Source organism: Pinus tabuliformis, chromosome 7 (assembly GCF_031772625.1).
Source record: "Pinus tabuliformis cultivar Carrire ecotype Pingquan chromosome 7, CPIR1, whole genome shotgun sequence".
Taxonomy (NCBI): Eukaryota; Viridiplantae; Streptophyta; class Pinopsida; order Pinales; family Pinaceae; genus Pinus; species Pinus tabuliformis.
The window spans coordinates 1,436,054,796-1,436,065,822 of NC_142293.1; the positions used below are offsets into that span (position 1 = coordinate 1,436,054,796).

The 11,027-nt window shown below is 32.8% G+C and overlaps 1 long non-coding RNA gene across 1 annotated transcript; it reads right to left on the reverse strand.

The window, feature by feature from the left end:
* Positions 1 to 4,695: 4,695 nt before the first annotated feature.
* LOC149253084 (uncharacterized) lies at positions 4,696 to 8,000 on the reverse strand. The gene is made up of 2 exons (XR_016267046.1): positions 5,387 to 8,000; positions 4,696 to 5,132 (listed from the first exon to the last, which is right to left on the reverse strand). It is a non-coding gene; the product is annotated as an uncharacterized LOC149253084 (long non-coding RNA).
* Between the last annotated feature and the right edge of the window lie 3,027 nt (positions 8,001 to 11,027).

The window sequence follows — 11,027 nt, forward strand, 5'->3', positions numbered from 1 at the left end:
TAAATCATTTTTTTTCTAAATTCTAAAGTTACTCAATTTATCCCCAAAATCCCTCATGCTTTTCAAGGTATCTTATGGAAAAATTTTCCCATATCCATAGCTTTTAATCATCTAGTTTTAAAACTCATAAAATATACCAACTTGGAAAATACAATTTATTTACATAGAATACAGATAACCATATCTACCTTTCCACTTCTCATCTTGTTTCTATTCACTATTTCAAGTATAACTTTTTTCAACTATGAGAACAATCAAAATAAAAGTATACAACCAAACCAATATACCTTCGCATTTACCCCTACCTTCATTTACTTGTAGAGTTGTTGCCTGAACTCTTTGTCCTATTTCATTTGTCGATTAAACTTTGTTTCTAGGTTATCAAAAAATTCTACAACCTTTTGTTTCGTTGCATCATTCTTTATCAAAACTTTTAGAAGTAGTCCATCCTCAATTTCTACTTCCCCTGCATACACATAATTAGCTTTAGAACAAAAAATAATTTATGCATATGGTTGTTATTCTTCATTAGCCTTCACAAGCTTTGCATTTAAACATTGCTCTTCATCTTTGCTTAGAACAAAATTTCGAATTTTCTCCTCCTATTTTCTCTATCTTCATGATAGCTTCAAAGGGTTGTTCTTCACCTTTATCAAAACGTGCAATGACACACAAATCATCAAATTTAAAAACAAGGCTCCTTAGCCTCATCTTCATTAACATCATCACCATCCTTGCCAAGATTTTCTCCTTGCTCAAGTTCATAATCTGAAATGCCTCCTCATACTCAATTGCTCTGATTTCTTCCTTCAACTTGTATCTATGTTTTCGTATCAGCGTTCTTGCACATAACTTCTCATTAGCCCATTTGACCCTTTTCATCATATTCCATAATCACATTCAATCATGCCTTCACCTCAAAGAGTTCCTTCTCAAACTCTTCATCACTCGTCTTCATCATGCCAATTATTGTGCCATCTGTGGTTTCCCTCTAAATTCTTCAAACGACTATCCATATTCATCTTCATCTTCATATCCATCTTCATCTTGACTTAACTAAATTAAGATCCATCTTAATTTAATCTTAATTAAATTAAGATGGATATACATATTCATCTTCATATCCATCTTCCTCTTTTGATCAAGGCGTCAGGACCAATGCAGGCACTATCAACGGGCACTATCAGTTATTCATAAACACAGACAGGAACAAATGTTTTTTGTGCTTCATAATGTGAAACGAAAGAAATATATTCTATGTCACAAAATGTTGCACTTACTAGTATAGTTTTGAACAAATCAAATTTGTGCAACAAAGGAAACAATCTCGAATCAGGGCATCGAGACCAATGCAAATGCTTTTTTGTGCTTCATAATGTGAAAAGAAAGAAATATATTGTATGTCACAAAATGTTGCACTTACTAGTATAGTTTTGAACAAATCAAATTTGTGCAACAAAGAAAACAATCTCGAATCAGGGCATCAGGGCATCGAGGCCAATGCAAGCACTATCAATTATTCATAAAGACAAGCACTATCAATTATTCATAAAGATAGACGAGAACAAATATTTTTTTGTGCTTCATAATGTGACAAAAAAGAAATATAGTCTATCACACAATGTTGAACTTACTAGTATAGTTTTGAACAAATCAAATTGTGCAACAAAAGAAACATTCTAGAAAAGAATTACATGTAAACTTTAATAGTTTCAAAAGACTTCTTGAATTATGTAATCCAAAATGGAAGGATAAAAAGAATCCAAAATATATGTACTACTTTTTTATTTAATATAAAAAGTACCATTTTTTTCTATTGGAAAAACAAAAATACCATATTTTTGATTATTCATTCTCCCAATCAACTCCAAATTCATCCTCCCAATAAATCCCAAATTTTATAGTTGGCTCAATACCATGACCATCTTTATTTTTATTTTTATATTTATTTACATAAAATATATCATTTTTATTTTTATGATTATTTTATTTTTATATTTATTTACATAAAACATACTTACATAGATTGTTCCCTCAATACCATGACCATCTTTATCCAACTTATATAGTTCTAAATATCATATATTATTTTAATTTTTACAATTATTTTATATTTATATTTATTTAAAAATAAAACATATCAATGACCATCTTTATCCAAGTTACATAGTCCAAAATACCATATATTATTTTTATTTTTATGATTATTTTATTTTTATATTTATTTATAAATAAAACATACCAACCTACTTTCTGTCAATACCATGACCATCCTTATTCAAGTTACATCATAGTTCTCCATGTACTAATTTTATTTTTACGATTATTTTAATTTTATATTTATTTATAAATAAAACATACCAACCTAAAATTGTTCTCTCAATTCCATGCGCATCTTTATCCAAGTTAAAAAGTCCTTAATATCATATACTATTTTTATTTTTATATTTTATTTAAATTATATTCATATATAAAACAAACATCTTTATCCAAGTTAAAAAGTCCTTAATATCATATACTATTTTTATTTTTATATTTTATTTAAATTATATTCATATATAAAACAAACATTATTTCATTACACCTATCTCTTAGCACAACTACAATGACATTCATTACATATCTACCATTTCATAGAGCTGGGAAATCATATTTTCACACTACAATAACATTACATTACATCTCCACCATCTCATTATTTAAATTATATTCATATATAAAACAAACATTATTTCATTACACCTATCTCTTAGCACAACTACAATGACATTCATTACATATCTACCATTTCATAGAGCTGGGAAATCATATTTTCACACTACAATAACATTACATTACATCTCCACCATCTCATATTGAGTTGAGAAATCATTATTGTATATTGAAAATTATAATAAGATTACATCTCTATCATTTCATAGAGTCTTTACCATCTCATATTGAGTTGAACAATCTCATATTGAGTTGAACAATCTTATATTGAGTCTTCTTTACCATCTCATATTGAGTCTTTACCATCCCATATTGAGTTGAACAATCTTAATGGTATATTGAGAGCTATATACCATCTCATATTAAGTTGAAAAATCATAATTGTATATTGAGAACCATAATGACATTATATTGAAAAATCATTGAATTGAACAATCTTAATGGTATATTAAGAGCTATATACCATTTCATATTAAGTCGAAAAATCATAATTGTATATTGAGAACTATAATGACATTAATTGTATATTGAGAACTATAATGACATTATATTGAAAAATCAAAATTGTATATTGAAAACTATAATGACATTACATTATATCTGTACAATCTCATATTGAGTTAGAAATGTCTCTAACATCTCATATTGACTTTTTGAGAAATATCTTGACTTGAAAATATCTTGAGGACTTGAGATATAGAAATGTCTCTTAACATCTCATATTGACTTGAGAAATATCTTGATTGATATCTTGAGTTGATTTGAGATGAATTGAATTGAAAGCTATATACCTATCTTTAGTTTGAAAAATCATCATATTTGTGTATATTGAGAATTATAATGACATTACATCTCTACCATCTCAATATATATCCCAGTTGAGAAATATTGAGTTACAATATGCGAAAATATGAGAAATCAACTAAATCATCATAATTGTATATTGAAAATTATAATGACATTACATCTCTACCATCTCAATATATATCCCAGTTGAGAAATATTGAGTTACAATATGATATATCCCAGTTGAGTCAATATGATATATCCCAGTTGAGAAATATTGAGTTACAATATGCGAAAATATGAGAAATCAAAATTAGTTCTAAAATATCCCAGTTGAGAAATATTGAGTTACAATATGCGATATGAGAAATCAAAATTGGTTCTAAATAGTCCATTATTGGTACTAGAAAGTCAATTATTAGAAATCAGTCAATCATGACCCATATATTGCTATTAAAAAGTTCCATAAAACACCATGATATCATTCCATAATTTTATATATGTATATTAAATATATATGTATATTAAATTATATATGTATATTGCCATTAGAAAGTTAAATATAAATAAAATATTAGAAATATTAGAAACCATGATATCATTATATAACACCTATAAGCTTAACGTGAGAATTTGATATCTGCAAACACCGTGACAACCCATAATACCATTACATTACACCTTGAGAAATTAATGTGCTAAAATCTAAGATAAGTTGGAAATTAACTGACCCCAGCCATTCTGAAGACCCTGAAGACCATGTCGATAGAGAGATTAAAAAAACATGGTCAATGCCAAATTAGTGAAAAAGATATATTGAAAAGTCTCAAAGATGTTGATTTGAACAACGTCAAGAGAGACAACATAAAACAATGATCAAACAGAACACAGCATAGACTGTTTAGGCAGACGGATATCACATGTGCACAAGGCCACCCCAAATGGTAGTGATCGAAGCCAAGTATCACAAAAACCCATTCATAGAGCTATGACAGCACAATGATCGGACAGGCGGAAATCATGGGAAAATCAACCCTCACGAAGCCACAGCTAACTTCGCAATAAAATATAAAATACAAAGCCTGCATCCCGCCTTCTTCATTTCACAGAAAGGGCAGGCAAAACATTCGGCCATATCTCTGAATCGTAGGTGGCCCTTACAAAACCTACATGCCACCTCAAGTATCATTTTATCACTAAAACTTTCGAGGAAAACAATAATGGCATGTGCCTTGTCATAGACTTCCATAATATGTGCTGAATCATAGAAGGCGGCCCAGGCGAGTTGGAGCGGAATAAAGCACCTCTATGGTTCCTGTGGTGCAATAAATGGGGAAAGAAGACATTCAGACACATCCGCTGATTAGAAGCAGACATGCAATCAAATATTGACAAGTTTGCTTGTAAAAATGACGAAACGAAGAACTCATCTTTTGCTCAGAAACCTATATTGGAACACGCTCGCTTGAGAAGAACTAATCTTGCTCAGAAACCTATCTTGGAACACGGTCGCTTTAGAAGAACTCATCTTGCTCAGAAACCCCCCCCTGAAGATGTAGCCTAGCCACGCAGCCAAGAGGCGATCCAGAGAAGTGAAGAACATGTCCAAATACTCATGTAGCTAAAGAACCAATCTAGACCAGAGTTGGGTTTCAATGCACAGCGAAGGTCGGAGGTGAAAAGAACACAGTAGAGTCAAAGTTAAAAGAGAGTGAAGAATATTGAAGACAGTGGCCAATGCACCACTCCAAAGAACAATCGGTTACAACCACAACTGGAAAAGTTACCCACAACCCTACTATGGCAACTCAAACGATTAGGATTTTAAAGCAAGCTAAATAAAATAAACATACAATGAAAAAATTCAGAACAAGTAACATGTGATTACCTTAAACAAAAAAGTAACATAATCATGGTGTATAACAATCAGATGAGTGCGATAGGGATTTCAGCGAGGAAAACAGAATAATTAAATTATATGCTATAGGCTTTCAGGTAGCGGAGAGACGAACTTTTGAAAGCCTTCAGAAAAATAACCAAAATAACCATTCACTGGCAGACCCCAATGAAATATTGCTTTGTCACTTCAAGGCTGAACCATTACAGCACAACCTGTAGATATAGCTTGATCCAGTACACCTTCATCAGAGACGGAATACCGCTTGTCTCAAATATATTAGACCATAAAAACCATTACACTTTAAAATTCAGGCCCATTAAGAAAAAAAAAAAAGAAAAAAAAATCACCGGTTTGGAAATGTGATCCTTACTATTCGCAAAGAGAATATGGGGACTAGGCACCCAAAGCAGCCCTTGAACATTGAAAACACACTTCTGATATTATGCCCCCGCTTATCGTCTTGTTTTGCTTTCGCATGAATGGATAATATGATCTTGCACCTCTAACTGCAACTAGAAACCACTCATCAGAGCTTGATAGCAAATCTCTTGGATGATGTTTTCCATCCAAAAACGCCTTCTAACCTTTCAATCCATTGTCATGCACAATTTATGCTTAGGACTGCAGATTGCGGATTAATAGACGGACTAATCCTATTCAAGACTACAAAACACACACTAACTAAAGTGACTGATCCATACGTATTATGCCCCATGTTCTAGTTTCACATCAACGGCTCATACAATCTTGCACCTCTAACAAACAGAGAACGTGAACATATAACTGCAACTAAAAACCACGCATCAGAGCTTAAACAGCAAACCTCTTGGATGATGTTTTCGACCCAAAAATGCATTCTAACCCAACTTTCATCCACTATCCTGCACAATTTATGCCTAGGGCTGCAGATTGTTGAGCAATCACAATATATCACCGAAATATATGTAGACAGACTACAGTCATGCAAACACTAAAAAGTACACACTCAAAAAAGGATTAATCTTTAAAGTCATGCAAACACTATAAAGTACACACTCGAAAAGAGTTGTAGATCTATAGACCTGCGATATTTTGTCAGATGCCTGTTTGTTGATAAAATTTCAAGAGAATACTCTGCTTTCTATGATCAACTCGCAAATGTAGAGGAATATATTTAACCTGCAGCCCAAGGACCAATTCTTTACCAAATCAGGCATAGCAATGATTAGAGACAACGTTAAGCCAAATAGACTTGACTACATGAATATAACACAACAAATACTCGACACCAAACCGCCTATGTAGATCATGTAACAGATCCCTAATTAAGTCTTCTTGAAGAAGTTCCAGGAAACAATCCGCTTCCTGTGATCGAATTCCAATTTCGGGAAAAGCCCTGCAGCCCAAGGATCAATCATCATCTCTTAAATGAAACATGAGAAGGACCAATAGCGCCAATACTAAATACATACAACGAAATTGATTCAGCAGCCACTAAGCCCTCATTCTCCTGCCACTAAATATGTAAACCATCTAATCAAGTGCAGAAATGGCGTTGAAACGGGACGAAATGATTCAGAGAATACTTTCAATTACAATAGCGAATGGTTTGGACGGCCTACCATCTTCAGATCTAGTCATCTAAGATTGAAGAGAATGAAATGCTTCAGCGAATACTTTCAATTGCACTAGCCATGGTAGTCATCTAAAATTGAAGAGAATGAAATGATTCAGCTAATACTTTCAATTGCACTAGCCATGGTGTGGACGGCCACCCATATCTTGTCATCCAGATAGACCAACACAAGCAGATCCCCTTCGGGTAACCCAAAAGCATAAGATCATACGGTCCTGTTATCAGCGACTAAAAGGTTCCGCTTCTTTACAAAGCATGAGCATATAGTTATAAAGCATACACAACCCACTTGCTAAGAAAATATAATTAACCTAATTACTTACAGAGCGAAGCTTCCACTGGTCTATATTGATCCTCGAACCACAACAGGAAAAACAAATTTAACCTAGGGAAACTTCACCAAAACACCTGAAAGAATGCCCTAGATTTCTGAATAAGCAAATTGAAAGGCATCGCTTGCTATCTCCATAGACCTATTGAAAACCCATCCCCAATCCACAATCCCATCCCCAGTTCACATCTCACCATAGGCGGATGTACTAAATTAAGGTGTTGGAATATATAATAGTAGAAACAAGAAAAAATACAGAAATTAACGACAGACAACACCAGAGAAAAATAAGGTGGGTAGGAACAGTAAAAAGTACTGAAATTAGGGACAGAGATGACCACTGATTAAAAACCGTGCGCCTCTGTATCCCGGGGAGAAAAATACCAACGAGTAATGCTATTTTAAACTGTCTGCAGGGAGGCCACAAGCAAGACGCGAAAGATTGATGAAAACCCTGTAACGAGTAATGCTATTTTAAACTGTCTGCAGGCAGAACACAAGCAAGACGCGAAAGATTGATGAAAACCCTGTAACCCTTCCTTGCATGAGGAGGGCATCCATCGCATTTGCCTTCCATCCCTGTAAAGGGAGGAAAGGTGGGAAAGAAGCGAATGAATGTGATTTCACAAGATGCAGAACTCATCAATTTATAGGTGTAGGCGGTTAAATGGACGGTGAAGATGAAACGGTGGAAAAAGATGGACGAAGGTGATCAAAACGCCAGCTGGAAAAGGAAAAAGAAGCCATGCCGTGCATTGGATTCTTATCTTTTTGTACCACCGACTTATTTTAATTTGAACCTCAACGCTATTAGAGAATGTAACATCAGTTAAAGGTTAATCACAAACTGAAGTCATTTGTTACATAAGAAAATGTGGGTAGTTAAAGGTTAATTACAAACTGAAGTCATTTGTGAGTTGTTTTTATAAGAAAATATGTGGTAAGGTTTGGTGTGGGTCTTTTGAAGGTGGATTATAAATTTACATGTTGATCATTTATTAAAAGTAATTTTCAAAGAGAATAATGCTGCTTTGATGGATTAATTGAAAAATAAAATAGTTTGATCAGTTGAAAAATAAAATAGAATCATTTTTACCAAGTTTCCATTTAATTTTTCTACATGTAGCAATGGATTGTTGGCTTAAGAACAAAGAAGCAATGACGATACTTTGTTAACAACATCAATGAATATTGTTGTTTACCAAATATGTAATATCTATGTTGTTTCCATGCGGATCTACCCCTAGCTATAAGTTGGATCCAACATGAATTTTGCTCCTGAAGCCACAAACTATCTCAAACCATAAAATTCTTAGCTATAGGTCACACGTGTACAATTGGACTCCATCTTAGTTTGGTTGTAGAATTAAAGGCTATATCAACAATCCAAAGTGTTTGTGCATTCCTTGTTTGCATGTTTCATTGCTACTCACGCTATTAACTCAATATGTATATCCCTCCCCACTATAGGTTGTGAGTTATTTATATCTTTGTTTTGGTTCTTGTAGGCCAACTTTGAGTCTTTTTGGTTTTGAGTATTGACCTTTTCCCATCTACTCTATGTCTCATCATTCTACATATGTTAGCGATGTTTACTTGGAACCTATTACCCTACCTTTGTTTGAGTCCCATCCCCATTTCTTCTATCCCATGACCAAATCTTATCAACCATAATGTCAATTATTCAACTCAATTGAATCTATATCATTCTCATTGGGGATACAAGCCTATGATTTGGCTAGGGTTATTCAACCCTTAGCTATAGGTTGGCGCCTAAAAACATGAAGTCTAGTCCTAAAGCCTTGAACTACCTCAAACCATGAAAAGCTTAGCTATAAGTCAAATGAGTACAATATGGATCTATCTCAGTTTGGGTGCAAAATTAATGGTTGGATAAGTGAGTCAACGTGTTTGTAGGTTGTTTGTTTGATAGTTTCACTATCATTCGCTTGGCCTAAATAATTATGACCTTTCCCACTATAGGTTATGAGTTCTCTTTGGTTTTTGTTTTTTAAGTCAAATAAGTCAAACCTAACCTAGCATAGGTGAACCCCCTTGATGACCATTGGCTCAATTGTCCATAGAAGAACTACATAAGATCTTTGTTGCATCAAAGGATGCTTGAGATATCTACCTCACTTGAGATATAAATATTTAATATAGCTTTAAGTTTTTATAATAAAAAATAACAAAATGTACATTACCCTAAAGTAGAGCATGAATGAGTTAATATAATTTTATTACATTCATGGAATGTTTTACTTTAATGTAAGAGTATTAAAATCAATTTTACCATTCTTTTTTTCAATCATTTTGAGAAATTCACAATTAATCTTAGTATAAAAAGGATCTAATAGAATCAATTCAATCCATGAAATCCATGGTATTTAAGGTTCATGTATACAATCACAATTTGAAAAAACACACAGTCAATTTACATATTCTTAAATGCAATTTAAGGATATTGTACAAACCAAGTCCCTCAATACTATAGGGTTCATGTATATGAAACAAGATTTATATGAATTTTGAAATTAAGTTGCATTCCTAAATTACATTGTAAATAAAAAAATTGGATATTGATACCATTCAATGCATATAACTAATGTTCAATTATATTGAGAAATGGGCAACTTTAATCTTAAAATCTAATATCAAAATAAGGAAACTTCTATGAAACATGACCCCATTCAAGATGGATTTATCTTATTTTTCAATCTTTAACCCAAATTTTCATTTATGAATTTTTGTCAATGTATTATGAAAGTCCATAAAATAATGACAAAGTGCTACCAAATCTATGATGGCAGAAAATCCTATATCATAGAGAAAAATTATTACAACTATTTATTATCCATGACATAGATTTGGAGTGAGTGGCAACGTATAAGGACCTTAAAATGCATCCATCACCACACTTCTTGCACCAAACCCTAAATCTAGAGGTAACCAACCACCACACGAAGGGGAAGGGGTAAATGCATGGAATAAACAATCCCATAAAATTATAAATAAAAATAATAAGAAAGAACTCAAATTAATATATGGAAATTTGTTAAATATAAAAAAACAAACTTAAAATTAGAGGTTAAGAGCATGATACTCACTCAACTGAATTGAGATCAAAATTACACATTGGACCATTCATAGGGTTCGAGTTGATCCACCCAGATGTTTCTAATACACAATTGACATGCTAAGCCTATAAAAAATAATAACTATTTCAAATGCTTCACAAATTTCTCCCCGGCTTATTAATCAAGATGAAATCCTTGCATGACACCCCATTTAACTATCATGATTCCTTGATACTTTTTGATTGGGTAAATAGTAACCTAATTTGAACACCCATGTATGTTTCTACAACCATTGTTATTTCAAACCTTTGGGGATTGAAAATATAAATTGGGGAATCAAAGAAGATGAGAAATTGATGTGCAAATCTGCTTTCCATCTTTCAAAACATGTTGATATGATTTTTAAAATGGTATTTAATGGGTTGTTGTGGAGCAATGAATTGAGGTGGTGGTGCTCTCTCTCTCTATGTGTGTGTGTGTGTGTGTGTGCATATGCCCACGTATAGTAGTAATAGATATGTGATTACGTCTTGTCTTGAGAGATACAAGAGGAAATCATGAAGAGGGTGAAGAGATGATGATGGAGAAACCCATAAGATGATATTT